This window comes from Alligator mississippiensis, chromosome 11 (genome assembly GCF_030867095.1).
Source record: "Alligator mississippiensis isolate rAllMis1 chromosome 11, rAllMis1, whole genome shotgun sequence".
Classification (NCBI taxonomy): domain Eukaryota; kingdom Metazoa; phylum Chordata; order Crocodylia; family Alligatoridae; genus Alligator; species Alligator mississippiensis.
In genome coordinates, this window is record NC_081834.1 from 65,971,613 (window position 1) to 65,979,772 (window position 8,160).

The 8,160-nt window shown below is 43.8% G+C and overlaps 1 pseudogene; it reads right to left on the reverse strand.

The window, feature by feature from the left end:
• Positions 1 to 7,087: 7,087 nt before the first annotated feature.
• On the reverse strand, positions 7,088 to 7,852 carry LOC106740435 (olfactory receptor 10A7-like; annotated as a pseudogene).
• Positions 7,853 to 8,160: the final 308 nt, after the last annotated feature.

Here is an 8,160-nt window from a genome sequence, read left to right on the forward strand (position 1 = left end):
ACATATCCAACATTTTGCTGACATCTGTGACACTCGTGGCTTCTTCAGTGCTACTAAAGCTGTCAACAGCCCGAGCACTCAAGGCCTTAATCCTGTAAGATCCAGGGATGGAACAACACCCTGAAAGACAGCAAATCCATCAATGCTCACTGGAAAGAACATTTCCAGGACCTTCTGAGTTGTGACTCAACTGTCAATGAAGATAAGTGTTAGACCCCAACTCCATGCGGCGCCCAATGACTAGGGAGACGATGGTCCAATTGCTGATGGATCCTGGTACTCATTAGCCAGAGCAGGTGGGGAGCAAACACCAGCACAGATTGCTCACAACAGCTTTATTAAAAATGGACACAGCTTCAGACAAGGGTCCCAAAAACCAACAAACCAGGGACCTGCGCTGAACAACAGTTCTTTCCAATATTTATACACCTTGGTTCCTACATATTAACATTTATTCCACCCTCCTCCCACCTTTGGTTCCAACCATTTCTCCTCCCATCTCAAGCTCCACCTCTGTTTACTGTTTGCTTTTTTTAGCATGGTATTGCCTATGCATTTCATTCATTTACATGCCTCTCTGCTAAGAGTGCATGTGTAAGACTTTGAACCCCATCTTCTTTTGGTCACTTGCAGTTTCTCACTGGTTCTTGCTGGTTTTCTTGCTGACTTCAGCACCATCTCCAAGGCCATATTTCTGATTTTGTCTCCTTACTCTAGTTGGTGGGCTATTCTGTTTTTACTCAACATGTCGTGCACTTTGCACCCTACCTTTTTGTTAAGAATCAGCTTACTTAAGCATTAGCAAAGTTAGTTGCTTTTAATATATCAGTCAGCCTTGTGACTAGCAGCTTTTGCTGAGACAAAGAAAAAAGCCTTCATTCAGCTGCACACTCAGTACTCCCCAAAAGTTATCTTGCTGGGATCCTGTGACCCCAGCTGACTTCCTGCCCCTGGGTTGGGCACAGGGCTGGACTCGATGATCTTCTGAGGCCCTTCCAGCCCTAATGTCTATGAAATCTATGCAAATTCATATCATTACCCCAACATCCAAAATCCATATTATTATCCTAACAATAAGATCAACAACTTTCTGTAAAAAGCAACCAGAGAAGACTTCAGTTTACCACCTACCCTGGCAGAGGTTGGGACTGCCATCAGGAAAATGAAGAATAACAAGGCAACTGGTGTTGATGGACTACTTGCAGAGATTTTCAGAGGAGGAGGAGAACAACTTGCATATCAGCTTCATGTTCTCATCATTAAAATCTGGAACAAGGAAGAAATCCCAGCTGACCTAATGGATGCCTTGATTCTTACTATCTTCAAGAAGGGGAACACAGCTGATTGCAAAAACTACTGAGACATCTCATTGTTGGCCACTGCTGGGAAAGTCATCGCCCGTATCCTTGCTAACCACTTTCTCTCACTTGTGGAATAAATTCTTCCAGAATCTCAAAGTGGCTTCAGACCATCTTGAAGAACTGTGGACATGATCTTTACAGAACATCAAATCCAGGAGAAGTTTCATGAGCAAAATCAACCTCTCTATTCGGTCTTCATTGACCTCCCTAAAGACTTCAATTCTGTAAACTGTGAAGCCCTATGGAAAATCCTGTCCAAAATTGGCTGCCAGAACAAGTTCATCAGTGTTCCAAGACATCTCCAGGACAACATGTCAGCAAGAGTTCTCAGCAATGGATATCAAGCAGAACCATCTGAGGTGAAAACTGGAGAGAAGCAAGGTTGCATCATCACTCCAACTTTGTTTTCCATCTTCACCTCCACCATAATGCACCTCATCAACAGAAAGGTCCCACCTTGAATTGAAATTTTGTATAGAATGTACAGAAGACTCTTCAGCCTCAACAGACTCAAGTAAAAAATGAACACCATAACAATATCCATAATGGTGCTCCGGTATGCAAATGACAATGCTGTCATTGCTCAATCTGAAAAAGACCTCCAAACCATTCTTAATATATTCTCAGAAGTCTACAAGAGTATTGACCTAACTCTAAATATCAAGAAAATGCAAGTCCTTTACCAACCTGCTCCAAATGAAGAAACAACTCCCCCCTTCCACACACACACACACACACACACCTCCCCATCATTCAAATCAACAGAGAATTGCTGGAGAACATGGATCACTTTGCCTGTCTTAGAAGCCATCTTTCATCAAAGGCAGATGTTGATGCAGAAATACAACACCACTTGAAACGTGCAAGTGCAGCCTTTGGACATCTGCGTAAGAGAGTCTTCCTAAATCATGACATTCTTGTTGAAACTAAGCTCTTGTTCTATTGAGTCATTGTCATTCCAACTCTGCTATATGGCTTGGAAACTTGGACCACATACAGAAGACATCTCAAAGTACCAACAGCAGTGCCTTTGTGAGATCCTTTGGATTAGCTAGGAGGATAGATGCGTAAAAATGCATAAACATCAGCATCTTGGCTGAAGCAAATTCCAACAGCATTGAGGTCATGATCATCTGGAACCATCTTCACTGGACAGGTCATGTTGTTCTCATGCTGGATTCTGACCTTCCAAAGAGAATCTTTTTCTCACAGCTGAAAGCAAAGTAGCAGAGAACAAAGAACGTGTTTGAAAGACAGACACCCTGAAGGCAAGCATGAAGCGGTGTAACATTGACATCAACACTTGGGATACTTGCTCAGGACTGACCAAAATGGAGGAAGGCTCTTTGGGAGGGACCTCAACAGCTCATCAACAGGCAGAAGAGGAAAAGAGGAACAGATGAAAAGAATAGTAGAACATCCAACACAGCAACACAGTCCCCATCCCCCCTGGAAACACCTGTCCTCACTGCAACAACACATATGGATCTAGAATTAGGCTATTGAGTCACCTGCAGACTCACGATTAAGATCCTTGAATGACAATCTTGACAATCGTGAGTGATCGCCCATCATCATCATCACCTGACAGGGACGACTTCTCCAAAACATGCTAATTAGCATGTGTCAGAGGAGACTCAATTAAGTTTCAGCAGCCTCCACATCATGTGTATTCAACATCCCTACATTTTAGAATGGTGGCAGGAGCACTTCAACTAAAATGAGCTTTAGTTAAAATGCCCCGACTGTCATTTTGAAGTGTGGGGTACTGAAAACGCATAACACACTTTAATTAGAGCATCTCTCATAGCTGCTCTAATTAAAGCACATCCCACCCCACCACTGTCCACACTGGAGCACATGTATAGACAGCCTCAGAGACAGTCTTTGCACAGAATTAAAAAAAACATCATCTCTCTTTACTTGGTTCTACAGACCTAGATAAAATAATTAACACAATTGTACATGTTTCTTGCCCGATTATTTTGCAGTTCTTTTTAAACATAAGTATGATAGGAAATGGAGGAGGAATGTTTGGTGGAACAGGCACCTGAGAACATCCAAGTTTGTACCCCCCAGAAAACCAGTATTCATATCGATCTTAGTGGAGCTATTACAATTTACACAAGCCAGTGACTGTAGGCAGAACAAAATAATGCTCAGAGTCAGTTATATCTTCACAGTTCGTTGCAAAAATGCAAAGAATGAAACGCATCATTACTTTTTGAATCAGTTAAGTCTCAGGTTTGGCACTTACGTGGCTTTTAGGATTTATTTCCAGGTGGATGTGTATCTGCCTGAGGCAATGAGGAGGAGAAGATGCAAGTTATAAACCTCATGCAGATGGGGTTTCAACTTGCATTTTACATTTTCCAGCAACTATCAGGCCACAGACTAGACATTAACTAGAGCTTTTTCAAGCCCTTGTCTTGAAGCTGACATGCCAGGCCACAATGAACAGAGTCTAGGTAGAGTGAAGAATAAGAGATCAATGTGGAGGGAGGGTGGTTTAGTGAAGTGAATGTCGCCTTAGAAGAGAGAGTTATGGCTGTTGCTTCCTCTGACTTTTTTTTAACTCTTGCATTTAAGGTGGATAAACAGTAGGGCTGTGTGAAATTTCACTGGCAGTTTTGTTTTGACACTGTTTGGACTTGTTTCGAGCTCGAAACAGCAAAATCAAGATGAAACATAGAGCTTTGAAACAGCCTTGAAATGAAATGAGGCAAGTTGAAACTTCCAAAATTTTGAAACATTTCAAGTTTTGAAGCTCAAGCTGGGCTTACCTGCAGGCAAGCAGAAACTAAAGTAAGGAGAGGAAGGGGGAAGTGGTGGGGGAAGAAGTGCTCTCATTATTGACTGTGTAGCTGGCCAGTGACTGTCATCCCTCCCTAAGTTCCCTTCCAATCCCAGTGCTCTGGGGGAGGGATGGACAAACTGCATAAAAGGCAGCATTGTTTGATCTGCCCTGCTTTCTGCCTTGGTGTCAGCTGAGTGAAGGCGCACCTTAACACACACACAGTGTCACCCACCCATGTGATGAGTTTTGCCTGTCAGCAGCTAGAGGTGCAGGGCCCCAGAAGCCAGACTCCCCCTCCGCCTATCTCCTGGACAGCTGGCAGGCTTCATGGCCTGGCAGGGCCTAGCGCCCAGGCCTGCAGTAGATTTCACCCCCTTTGCCCCAAGACAGACACAGTTGCACAAGCCCATGTCATGAGTTTTGCCTGTCAGCAGCCAGAGGTGCAGGGCCCTAGAACCCAGAAGCCCCTGCACCTATCTCCTGGAAAGCTGGAAGGCTTGGTGGCCTCAGCAGGGCCTATAATGCCTGTACTTTTCACCCTACTGTGCCTTAATACACACAGTGTCACCCATGTCACAAGTTTTGTTTGTCTGCAGCTTGAGGTGCAGTTTCCCCCATACCCCTGCACTGATCTTGAAACTTGGCAGGCTTGATGATGTCATCAGAGACTAGTATCCTGGCAGTTTTGACCCCGCTGTCCATTAACACATACACGTGACATGAGTTTTGCTTTCAAGAATTTGAGGTACAGTTTCCCCAAAACCCTTGGACCTATCTCCCTGGAACTTGGCAGACTTCATACACTCTGTAGGGTCTACCACTTCTACAAGTGAGAGTCTCTCCTTCTACGAGGAGAAACTAGAGAAACTGGACCTTTTCAGCCTCCGCAAGAGAAGGTTGAGAGGCGACCTTGTGGCTGCCTATAAGTTCATTACGGGGGCACAGAAGGGAATTGGTGAGTATTTATTCACCAAGGGGCCCCCGGGGGTTACAAGAAATAATGGCCACAAGCTAGCAGAGAGCAGATTTAGACTGGACATTAGGAAGAACTTCTTCACAGTTCGAGTGGCCAAGGTCTGGAACAGGCTCCCAAGGGAGGTGGTGCTCTCCCCTACCCTGGGGGTCTTCAAGAGGAGGTTGGATAGGCATCTAGCTGGGGTCATCTAGACCCAGCACTCTTTCCTGCTTATGCAGGGGGTCGGACTCGATGATCTATTGAGGTCCCTTCCGACCCTAACATCTATGAATCTATAAGTTTCATCTAAATCAAGCTATAAATGGCAAAGTTATAGGGTGTTTCAAGCTTCCCCATTATAGCCTATGGGTGAAACATCAAAACAGCATCGAAACAGCAAAGCTGTTTCAACAAAATGAAATGGAACAGAAGTTTCAAATCAAAACAAAATTAAAAATGAAACACAGTTCTGTCACATGCAAGTTGACATGGAACAGTGCCATTTTGCACAGCCTTAGTAAACAGTATAGGAATATTTTCTGTACCTCTGGTAGTGGTAGGTGGGGAGAGAATGAACAAAGGGCTCGCTCTCTTGTAGGCAGCATCCATCTTATAAAATTGCCATCTCTTTGCACTGCACCTTTTCATTTGAGCCACTTATCTTCTACTCTTGGAAATCTGGTGGGCCAGCTTCAAAGGGAAGGCCGGAGAGCACCAATCTCTAGTCAATGGTGTAGTAACTAGAGTATCTTGCTGGAAAGTGAAACATGCAGGTTCAAATTTTGAACATTTTGTTGTGAAGTGGGAGATGTAAGTTCAAACCCTCCCTAGGGAAGAGGGGCCAGGAACCTGGGTTTCCCCCTCCATTGGCAAGTTACATAATACTAGACTAATGGGCTAAAGTTGAGTGGGCACTCCATCCTCCTTCTCCCATTCCCCCCATAGTTTGTTTTTTTAAATAAAGTTTGGGGAAATTACAGACAGTTATGTTCATATTTGCATGATTATTTTCCATGTTGGGGACTGCCCAACCATAGTGGAGACTTCTGAGCATGATGAGAAGGGAAGCATGGGGTGAGAATATCGATGCAAATAAAATTGCACTTTCATGACTACATGTGTGCCACTGCTCTACATACCAATTAAATTGAGCTTGGCCCTTAATGTCCTTGTATGCTTTTGAAAACCCCTGCATTACAGATATCATTCAAATTAGATTTTGAATACAATTCATTTTAAATTCTCAGCTATATGGCTTTGAAGGTGGAGTGACTCTGTATGTGCATAATGACATGCCGATGATAAAATGGTAGCATAAAAGTGTTGGTGTATCTGTGATGGTGCAGAAATTATGTAAGACCAATAATTTCTTAGGGTGATGGGGCTGGGATAAAATCAGACAAGCTTTGGAATGCAAGACATTCTTTGTCAGGCCTCACAGTAATAACAATAATAATACAGGCAGTGGTAGGTATGACCAAGTGGAAATCTTACACTGGGACTTCTAATTGTTTTTTGTTTAGTGCATGAGCAAGTCTTAACTCTTTGGAAGGCCCACCGTATTGTCATTAATTTGGCATTATGCAAAGCTTTGTGTAATGGCTGCTTTAGAACAGAGGGAGCTGTCTGGATAGAAGATAATTTTCTCAGAATCTGATATTATTCTGGGAGCCAGATCTTTAGGCAAAACTGCTCCATAGGATTTCTTTTTTGCTCTAATCCTGTAAGGAAGGATTAATCTGCATATACCTTGTAACCACCACTGTGCAAGGAACTGGACATAACAAAACGTATACACATAGACATACATACATATACATACCCTTTAAATGAGTAATTCTTATGAATTAATCCAGGCTCCATGACACCTACTTTTACCTCAGTGGGTCAGTTACATTCAAGGCCCTGGAGTTCTGTTCAGCAGGATGTCCCAGCAGTCAACTGGGGTAAAAGAAGCTGTAACAGAAATGATAATTACCATGAACATCTTTTTCTGCTCAGTGTTCTCCACATGGCTCCCTTCATGTCTTTGTTCCTCAGGCTATAGATAATGGGGTTTACCATGGGGGTGATGACTGTGTAGGAGAGAGACAAGATCTTCTTGGTGTCAGGTGAGTAGTTGGACTTGGGCCAGATGTATGTCAAGCTGCTTGTGCCATAAAACAGAATCACAACCGTGTGGTGGGAGGAACAAGTAGAAAAAAGCTTTGCATCTACCCTCTGCTGATGTCATCCTTAGCACGGTATGGATGATGCAAATGTAGGACACTATGATCAGTACAAATGGGACCATTATAATTATTACAGTAGCTGTGAGGGAATGCATCTCAAACTTGTAGGTGTCTGCACACACCAGCTCTATGAGAGGAGGGCCATCACAGAAGAAGCGATCCACCTCATTGGGTCCACAGAACGGGAAACTAAAGAGCCATTTGACCTGCATAGTCCCCATAGGGATTCCTGAGATCCACAAGGTCAGCATGACTTGGATGCACATCCTCCTGTTCATAATGCTTGTGTAGCACAGTGGGTAGTGTATAGCAATATAGTGATCATAGGCCATGGCAAGCAGGAGGAAGCACTCCACAGTTCTTGGAAAAAGAAGGGAAACATCTGTGCTATGCATCCAGAGAAGGAGATGGACTTGTTCTCAGAGAAGAGAATTGCCAGCAGTTTGGGGACAACTACGAGGGTGAAGCAGATTTCCAAGAAGGACAAGTTCCTGAGGAAGAAGTACATGGGGCTGGAAAGGGCTGGGTCCACCGTAGTAATGAGGATGATGAGGATATTTCATAGGAGGCTCGTGACATAAGTAACCAGAATCACCACAAAGAGCAGAAGCTGGGACTGCTTGAGAGTGGGGAACCCCAAGAGAATGAACTCAGTAACTACAGTTTGATTTGCCCAGATCATTTTTCTAAGTATCCAAAGTGTGGTGTTCAAATGAGAATGAGAGAGATTCTGCACTTCCTTAATGCGTCGGCCAGCCCAGGGTTTCTGACGGGGGTGCACAGGTTTCACCAAATACATAAACTTGCCATCCTAGG